General features: G+C 38.9%; 1 long non-coding RNA gene across 1 annotated transcript; it reads right to left on the bottom strand.

Moving 5' to 3' along the window:
* Window positions 1-2,252: 2,252 nt before the first annotated feature.
* Window positions 2,253-8,714, bottom strand: LOC309388546. The gene is made up of 3 exons (XR_014174799.1): window positions 8,626-8,714; window positions 5,734-5,796; window positions 2,253-3,436 (listed from the first exon to the last, which is right to left on the bottom strand). It is a non-coding gene; the product is annotated as an uncharacterized lncRNA (long non-coding RNA).
* Window positions 8,715-10,315: the final 1,601 nt, after the last annotated feature.

The raw sequence follows: 10,315 nt of genomic DNA on the forward strand, positions 1-10,315 counted from the left end.
GAGGATGGAGGGATAGGGCAATTGTAAGAGGGAAACGTGTTCTGACCCCTCTTCCTCCTTTGTCCACACAGAACATGCTCCGGAACAGTACAAGGTAACAAGGTTTATTGCACAAACAAACAGAAGGTTCCGTGGCAGTAAACCACCAAGACAAAACTCACAAAAACAAAACACGAAAGCAGCTATCCAGCTTGCTAGAATTCCAGACTAGAACTTCTGGCATAAGTCCTCTGTTGACTACTGCAAAGGGCGTATGCACAGTCAACCCTTTTATAACCTGGAGAGGAGCCTCCTGATCAGCAGCTGAAAGCTCTTACCGCCGATAATTACGCCCACGCTCCTTGCATCTATGGGCGCGGTGATAACGAGTGTCCAGGAACTCCCTGTTCAGTTCTGACTCACTGTCTCGTGACTCCTCCCCACTGCTCCAAGGCATGGCATTGGGAGCCCCCCTCCTCTGGCTCTCACCGCTGCTCCATGCCTCAGGCGCCTCCTGGTGGCCGACCAGACTCTCCGATCCCTGCTCAGTGTCGGAACCCTGTCCAGGGTCCCCCATCTCCTCTTGAACCGACTCATAGGAACCCTCACTCTTGGAGTCTGGTGGCAGCGGCAGCGGCTCCTGCTGGGCCACAACAGAAACCATTTGTCTTCTCCTTTCTTGAAATAAACTATCTCCTGAAAATACCATATTTTTCCATCTATAAGACGTCCCCATGCTTAGTACTACACACACACACACACACACACACACATACTTTTCTTACCCAAAATTTAGAAATCAATATTTTAAACATTAATAAATAAAAGACATTTATTTTGCAGAGTAAGTCATTTGCATATTTATTTCTTTTGTTTTCTGACATTCTTATGGGCTCAGAACGCTCTGACATTACCGCTCCCTGTCACATCTGGGCACTGGCTACACGCTCTCCGCACTATCAGCTGATGTCAGTCACATAAGGCTCATGATTGGAGGAAATCTGTTAGCTTGTCTCTGCAACCGAAAGTTTCGCTCATGAGGCTAGTTTGCAGAGATAAGGTGTCAGCAGTTTCGCAGCCGCAGTTCTCCTCTCTGCCCCCCCCCCCAATGTATAAGACACCCCTCCATTTTTAGGTAAATATTTTAAAGAAAAAGTATCATCTTATACATGGAAAGATACTGTACTTTATTGTATATTCATTCCATTAGTGACTTCAGAACAACATACCATCATCTGTAATATAACAAGAAAGTCCACAATGAAGCCCTTAAAAGGATTACAGTTACAAACAAATGTTTTAGTTATTCCCCTAACTTTTCTTCCAGAAATAGAAGACCTTAGCTGCCTCTGAAATTGAAATATTTCTTTGGAATTATGCAGGATAGAGGGAATTGGCTACAAATGGAACAAGATTTGCTAGAAATTGTGTTACTTGTGTTTATAAAATAGTCTCTTAGGAGCCTAGCAAGTTAAGTAGTAATCACACGAGTCATTCCGAAAACAATACTTTGAATGAACTCTCCATTAATGAAGGTGATATACTCAGAAGAAAATCAACAAATGGCATAATACTAACTAAATCATATTTTTTCTGTATATCTTTCAGCAGTTCAGAAGCATAATGGCAGCACTGAATTATAAATACAGACTGAGTGAACCACCATTGCTTGAAAATAAAAGCATGTTTTATTTGATATATTTGTATTCATACTAGTGTTTAACATTGTAGAAGAGGTGTGAATGAGAATTAATGTATAGAGCTGCTAGATTTGAGTTACCAAAATTAGGACAACTACTTAATGTCAGCAAAGAGACTTAGAAAACTTGAATGCTTTGCTGGTGTCATCCTGATTTTTGAAATTCAGAACTTTTAGTCATATCAATATATAATGTAATTATCTTTTCTTCTGTAGGCTAAATACTTAGAATGTGGTGTCCAAATCATACCTTTATGGATTCTAGAAACACAACTAATTTCAGGAATAAAGCAAAATCATTACTCACATATATTAGTTCCACATATCATAATTGGTTATATTTCTACTCATTGTCTAGTCAGTGTTTTCAAACAATACTACATGAACAATTCCAAAGATTATTAATATGGTTCAATCTAAAACAGCATGGTGGCCTAGTGGTGAAGACACTCAACTCTAACTCAGAAGGTTGAAGTTCAATCCTAGATAGCAGAAGACGTTTCTCTTTTAGGATGCAAAGAAAAAACACCTGTGAATGCCACATAGGCTTCAGGAAGGGCCTATAAGTAATGTTCAACTCCATCCACGGGTCCCAAGTCTATCCCTACTTAAGGAATTACAGTATCATGAAAAGGGAGCTAATATGATTCAATCTATCATGCTCTCTGTCTTACTTTACCTTAATACTATCTATTTTTATTTCAAAAATTTAAGCTAGAAACTAGTATCCTGCAAAGCAGAATGACTGCCTCTATGATCAACTTTATTGATAAATCTCTCTCTGCATCCTTCTAAAAATGATAGCTGGACATAGCCAAATGCTCTCACTAGTAGGAGAGATTAAAAAATTATAGAATAGCAGGAGACATCCTAGGAAGGAGATGTTTCTGTTTTGTTTTGTTTTTTACTTAAAAGTTGCATAAGCCACATAAGCAGGACCAGCAGGAAGAGTATGCCTCACAACACATTGCCCTGCTATAATCTGGGCAGTTGTACAAGAAATAATTGCCATCTTTGGAATATTTCATCCTACATGGAATTCTGCCCAATTGTTTAATTTGCTGTGGACGTTCAGTTTAGACTATCCCTAATGCAGATAACATTGTTTGAAGTGTGAGTCTTCAAATGTGATCTGATACATCACAGCACTTTTTCCTTTTTGTTAATTTTAGGAAATGTTAATGATTAGCTCTAGGGTTTAATTGAAAGAGATTCAAATCCATGATTTAAGTTTGTACTCAATTGAGCCATTAGAGTTAGAACATTGCCACGGTTTGCTAACAATAGCTGAATATATATTATCGGCACTAAACAGAAAGCTGAATCTTAATATATTGACCCCTAAAAATATCTAATTAGCTTTCCTTTCTTCATTTGCTGACTTGTAAGATGATGAAGTATAAAGTCTACTGGAAACTTGGACCTGGGAATTAAAATGAACTGAAAAATCAGCATGAGTGGGTTATTTTATTAGGAGGAAACCCTAATTTTATTGAAAGTTTGTGTTGAGATTCCATCAGCATAGTGTTTCTATTTAGATGCTCATCAGTTATTACAGAGACGTCTAAGAAGGTTCTGAGTATCCCTGTGGCATTTGGGTAGGTGAGGAAAGACTTTTCTTAAAAGCTTGCAAGCAAAATCAGGATGTTTTCGGTGTTGTGAATCATTGCCCAAGCCTCACCTCTGCTCCAAAGCTTACTTAGGCAGGAGAAGACAATCCCAAAGCATAGTAGAATGCATTTTTATTTCTTCTGCGTGCTGGAAAAAAAAGGAAAAGGAAAAGATGATTCTTTGAACCTTAGTTCCCATGAGGATAGGCCTTACAGCAGGTTTAAGAAACTTTGTGAGGCAAGAAGCACATTTTGAATTCGAAGAGCATTTTGTGAGCATATTTACAAACTGGGTTTGTTTGGGAGAAATGCCAGGTTTACAAAATGGCTGCCATAGTGGGGAAGAACCCACAGGATTGTGACTATAGACAGCAATCACAATTCCTGCAAGGCAAACAAGCCAAAAGGGTGCTCTCTCTACTATCCCAGTGGCACCTTCTTTGGGCCTGAAGACATTACTGAAGGTGAGATGATGTTAGAGGCTGGGGCTTGCTTTGGAAAGGAAGAAGAAAATAGTAGAAGAGGGAGAATCCTTTCCTTTCTTTTCCCTGTTGCACCTTCTTCTTGCTCTTGCTACTCCTAATCGGAGAAAAAGTGGGGAGATAATATGTTCAGCTGCGACAGTAGTAGGGATGGCTTTGAGATTGTTAGCAGGCATCTAAGTACTGGGTGGCTTAGTAGCTAAGATGCTGAGCTTGTTGATCGAAAAGTCAGCAATTCAGCAGTTTGAATCCCTTGCGCCGTGTAATGGAGTGAGCTCCCATTACTTGTCCCAGCTTCTGCCAACTTAGCAGTTCGAAAGCATGTAAAAATGCAAGTAGAAAAATAGGCACCACCTATTGGGAAGGTAATAGAGTTCTGTGTGCCTTCGGCATTTAGTCATGCTAGCCATATGACCATGGAGATGTCTTCGGACAGTGCTGGCTCTTTGGCTTTGAAACGGAGATGAGCACCACCACCCCTAGAGTCGGGAACGACTAGCACATATGTGTGAGGGAAACTTTTACCTTCACCTTTAAGCACTGGGATAGATAATGTTCTATTTGACGTGGAAACATTTTGGATTTTGCTCAGTTTATCCAAACGCAGTCAACACAAACATTTTAAGAAGTCACTTCTTCCCAAACACATGCCAGTGCAAATATCTCTGGGCAGAGCAAGCATCAGTCAGGAACTTGTGGCCATCTAAATTTGTCTTATTATTTTAAATCTGTTAACTGAATTATACACCACTCCGAATCATATTACATGACATGATACACTACATTCAGGTAGTGTTTGACTTATGACCATAATTGAGCCCAAAATTTCCACTGATAAACAAAGCAGTTGTTAAGTGAATTTCTCTCAGTTCACTACCTTTTTTTCACAGTTGTTAAGCGAATCACTGCAGTTATTAAATTAACACAGTTGTGAAACGAATCTGGCTTTCCCATTGACTTTGCTTGATAGAAGCTCACAAAAGATGATCACGTGACCAGGACACAGCAACCATCATAAATACATGTCAGTTGCCAAGGGTCTAAATGTTGATCACACGATCACAGAGATGCTGCAGTGGTTCCAAGTGTGAAAAATGGTCGTAAGTCGTTTTTTTCAATGCTGTTGTAGCTTCGTACGATCCCTAAATAAATGTTTGTAAGTCAAGGACTACCTGTATTAGTACTAGAATTAATTCGCACATGAATGCTGGAGTTCAGTCCCCAACATCCGTTACCACCCGCCACACTGGTTTGAGCTGTAGAGTTGTAGTTCATAAACGTGAGGGGAACTGGAGATTGTCCACCTCCCATCTAGAGATCAGATTCCATTAACAGCCACCCATTGTGTTAAAATTCCAACACCTGTATTGTGCTTGCCTTATTGACATTAAATTTCTCATATGCCATACTCAGTTCTGATTTTCCTATCTTTGATTTGATTTACAGGTTTTAATAAAATAAGTCTGAACATTTAGCAGACGCATATAAAATCAGACCTTGAACATTTTGCCATTCTATTTATGCATGGAAATCGGATGAGATGGTATTCTTCTTCAGTCTGCCACTTTTGCTTGTAATAAAATGAGTGGTTTATGGGAAATAAGGCCGTGTTCTCAGTACTCGACCCAGATTTATGATAGAACTTGCAAAAGTATTTGGTTTCAATAAATCTGATGGATTAAACCCCATTCTTGTTAACATTTTGATAGACATCCGCTTTTGTGGGCATATAATTGCCAAAGGAGCAGTGCAAATATGGCTATTAAAATTAAAATTCAGACATGAAATAGTGCTATCTGTATCTAGCAATATCTATATCAACCTTTTTTATGGTGATCAGGGGGGAAAAAAACATGACACCTTTTTTTTTAAAAAAAGAACAAAGTGGCTTAATCAAGAATTGAAGTTCTTTTTTAAAAGATGAAAAAAGTCTATTCTGCTCACCTAAAGCAAAGAAACTTACCTTCTGCAGTATTTAGATGCTGAGTACTCTCCTGTCTCTCATAAGAGGATTATAAAGTGCAAGCTTCAGGATAAAAGGAAATATTAAAAAGAGTTATTAAAACTGACAATTTAATGCAAGCAATGTGGCATTAAACATTTCTTCTCTTCAGTGGCTGATATTGTAAATATAATTTTATTTCACTTGAATGTTGACTGGTCATTCAAATGAGTATTTGTTGTAGAAACTTTAGGATGCCAAAAGTCATAATCCATAATCCAGGTTTGATCATTTAATTCGGCTTTTGAAGGCTGGCATGAAAGACAAAGGTATCTATTTTGTTAGGAATGGCTCTTATTCAATTCTGCCATCAAGTTCGCAGTACCCTACATTATAAGCAGGTACTATTTAAGTGTGACTTATAGTTTTTAAATATACAGTCGTCTTCTTGCACCATATCCATCATCAGATGCTGACGATCATGTTGGTGATCCTATTTTTATCAACAGCTGCACAAAAAAGTGCTGTTGAGTTTTGTCCAAACCAATCCCTTAGATTTTGAAGCCATGATGTTCTTCTTCTGCCTGGACCTCTACTCATTGAAAATTGAAAAGCAAGGATAGGCAACTTGTGGCATCCAGATGTTGCTGAATTAGAGTTCCCAGCAGCCAGCATGGTCAACCGAGAAGGGAATATTGGTGGTACACAGATTCACTATGATTATTGTCAGATCATGGAAGTTCATCAATAAGGTGACCAACTTTTTTACAATGAAAAGGAGGACAAATAAATTGGAAAAAATATATCGTAAATAAAAGAAATATTTTATTCATTGCAACAATAATACACTAAAATATGATATATGCATAATAAAAACATTTGCAACATTTTATATTGTAATTATGCTTACATACCTGTTAATTATTATTTAAATGAGTACTTTTCCATTGAATTAATATTTTTGTCAATGTATCATCTTCTAACAATATATTGGAAATATCTGAACAAGAAATATCCTTCATATTGAATTTTACGGCAAGTGCTGCAGCTAGAGTATCAACATTCAATCTCGATTTCTCACTTGTCGAAAAATCATTGGCAATTGAAAAAAACTCTTTCAACTGCTGCATTAGTTCCAGGGCAGCACAACGTAAATTGAACAAGTATAAATAAATGTTCACATGGAATATGTTCATTTTTGAAATGGCTGAAAATATCCACCCATCTTTTATCAATTTCAACATGTTGATTTTCCCATTGTATTAATTTTTCAGAATTTAAATATACATTCAGTCTTCTAATTTCTTCAAAGAGACGATTGTCGTCTATTTTAATGTCTAGCATTTCTTTAGATAAAAATTCAACACAAGATTCAATATCTGTTCAATATACTTGCGATGAAGTAAAAAAAACACCATTAAAAACTGTTTAATAAAATACGTCACATAACGCGCAACAGATTAGCCTTCAAATATCGAAAAGGAGGACATGTAGGAGGACACTTTTCGAGGGAGGACAGAACTTACAAAAGAAGGACTGTCCTCCCTAAAGGAGGACGGTTGGTCACCTTATCATCAAGCAGTGACGTGCAGTCAGGTGAGGCAGGTGAGGCAAAGCCTCACCACTCTCATCATGAAAAAAAAAAGTAAAAGGAAAAAGCTGAGCTAGTTGCTGCCTCACCGTGGATGACTCTGCTTAACCTCACTGGTGCTCTCCCTCCCCAAGTGTAGTGACTTCCTCCCCAGGCCCCCATTCATTTCTCTCTCACACACACACAGCTGGATAAAACTATATAAAAATCTAGCCCAGCTTCACTGATTACAAGTTTGAAAAGGCAACGTGGCTCCACCTGCAATCAAACTACACTTGGGGAGGGAGAGCACAAGCGAGCACTGAGGAGACCACAGGAGGAGGCAGGAAGCCAGGCAAAGAGCCATGCTGTAGTACACACACTTCCCCCCTAGCCTCTTTCTTTTGGAAGGCTCGGCTCGGCTCCCCTCCAGCTTCTCTGCCTCTCCTCTCACCCCAGCCTGCCAGCAGGAGGTGGTGGGTGGGCTTTATTGTGTTCCAGGCATTTCCCACCCAGACAGCAGGCTGCATTTGCAATGGTGGAGGTGTTTGGGAAAGGCAGCAGGGGAATGGGGGGGGGGATGGCAGAGGAGCTGCTTTCAAGCCACTGGAAAAGATATCCAATCCAACTTTTGTGTGTGGGGGGGTTTATTTGAGAGTGAGTGAGAGAGGGAAGGGGTAGGAGAGATAGTCCAATCCAACTTCTGTGTGTGTGTGTGTGTGTGTGTGTGTGTTTGAGAGAGGGGGAGGAAGGGAGAGAGGGAGGAAGGAGGGGAAGGAGAAGAAAAAGAAAAAGAAAGAAGGAGCAAAGGAGAAAAACAAATGCTGTCGCTTTAAATTGGAACTGAGCATGCCTGGCTGTGGAATTCTGGGAGTTGAAGTCCACAAGTCTAAAAATATTTGAAACCCAGCACTGTGTCAGTGCCTCACCAGTCATAAACCTCACTGCACGTCACTGTCATCAAGTAAATAAGTGCTTGTTCATTCCAACACTGACACTGTACAAAAGTGAAAGTTAGACTTTGAAAAAGCAGTATTGATACCTTTGAGCGTTGATGCTGGAGAAGTGTATACCGGTAGATGGAAGACAAGGGAGGGAGGGAAAGGCAACAACCAACAGCATGGTGGATGGACTCAAAACAATGAATGTGCCATTGGAAGGCCTGAAAACCAGGTCAATGTAAGATTGTCCTGGGGTAGGTCTATCTATGTGGTTATCTATGTGGTTGTTAAGAGTCAACACTGACTTGATGGCACATAATCAAATCAAATCAATTAATCCAATTTACTGTCTTGAGTTAAGACCCAGCTATAAACCTGGGGGACCTTATAATAATGACTTACATTTCCAAATTCTCCAGCCAGCCAGAAGTGCCCATTAGAAATGTTGGGTTATAATCCTTGAATACTGGAAATTCTCATTGAAAGCATCTGAAGAAGAAAAAAAAAACATCAGGTGAGGAAGAGGGGTGTATTCTTTTATAAAGTGCAAAGGGATTCTAGAGGCAAAAGGAAATTTGGTTCCTGATGTATTAGAAGAAGAAAAATTCTCAGCTTTTTAATATGTATCTGTCCCATCAGTGCAGAGTCATTGCAGCGGTTGGCATAATTTCTGCATATACTCTCAGAGACAGCAGGAGGGCTGTTGGCCCTCCCCTTCTTGGTTTCAATTGAAACTATACAAAGAGTGGCTTTTTTTTAGCTACTTCGTTGTCTAATATTCCAAAAGTATATTTGTGAAAACAAGATAAGACATGTGAAGTTCTTCATAATACATTAAAGTGAAGCAGAAGGGACTTTTTTTTCCCAACAAGGCATAAAAGAGTAATGAATTTTTTAAAACTCACTAGCACTATAATATTATTGCTATAAAATGGTTGCCCAGTGTTCTCTCCCTCCATAAACCTGAGAAAGGGAATTCAATCTAAGGAGCCAACCAACGACTGTAATCTAAAATCCATCTGGAAACTGTCTAAACCTTCATTTCGGCATTTCTGATCTTCACTGATATTTTCATCTTAGGGATAGATGGACGAAATTCTATCTTATTGATTAAATAAGTCAACACTGCCATGTTATTTTTTTATTATGAGGTGATTGGATTATGATTAGAAGCCAAGTGGGAATGTGGAACTTTCCTGGTCTTTGCAAAGCTAATCCGGAGAAAATTAAGGCCATATTGTCCGCTTGGTTCTGATCACTGAAACCCTTATGAAGGCTTTTCCCCACTCTCATTTATGGTATATGAGGATAGTAAAATCACTGGGGTGAGTTTAATGGTGTCCCAATTCTACTGGGTAGATTAGTTCTTTGGTTTCTAGAGATCTATCAAGCAAAAACATTGGGGTGTAGAAGATAAAAATTACTTATTTATTAAATCCATCCAATCTGCATGCAGCTCAGGGCAGCTTACATAAATAAAAGCAACAAATTAAATGGTATCAAATTTTACTTGAATGAAGGCTTTGAAGGATTCCAAAGGGCATTCAGCTATGCTTCACAATAATTTATCCTCCTTTTTTTCAACACTCTGCCTCTGTTCTACCAGTAGCATTTCTTGTACTACTGAGTTTCATCTACTCAGTAATAGTTTCTTGATTGGAGGGCTCTCACAAAGACTGCTATATAGTTTAGATCTAGTTTAGAATTATTTAAAATGATTATTTAAAAGCTCAAAGTCATAAGCAAACTGGCTTCAGTACACAATGTGCTTTGCATTTTTCACAATCTAAATTTTCCATCGAAAATACAATATTAGAGGCCTGGTTTTGGGTCGTCTGCTTTAGAGTATACTTTTTGCTGAGCAGGACTACCATTCAGGGGTGAAATGTTACTGGTTCAGACTGGTTCACCTGAACCAGTAGTAAAAAATGCTACCAGTTCAGCCAAACTGGTGTTTTTGACGATCTGCTATGGCACACGATTTATATTAGCTAGAATTGTTGGATTTCCTGCTTTATAGCTAATCTAAATTGTGTGGCACAGCAGATTCCCCCATCCCCAGCTGTTCTACTTACCTTTGCAGACTCCAAAT

Source organism: Natrix helvetica (genome assembly GCF_964273705.1).
Source record: "Natrix helvetica genome assembly, chromosome: 2".
Lineage (NCBI taxonomy): Eukaryota > Metazoa > Chordata > Lepidosauria > Squamata > Natricidae > Natrix > Natrix helvetica.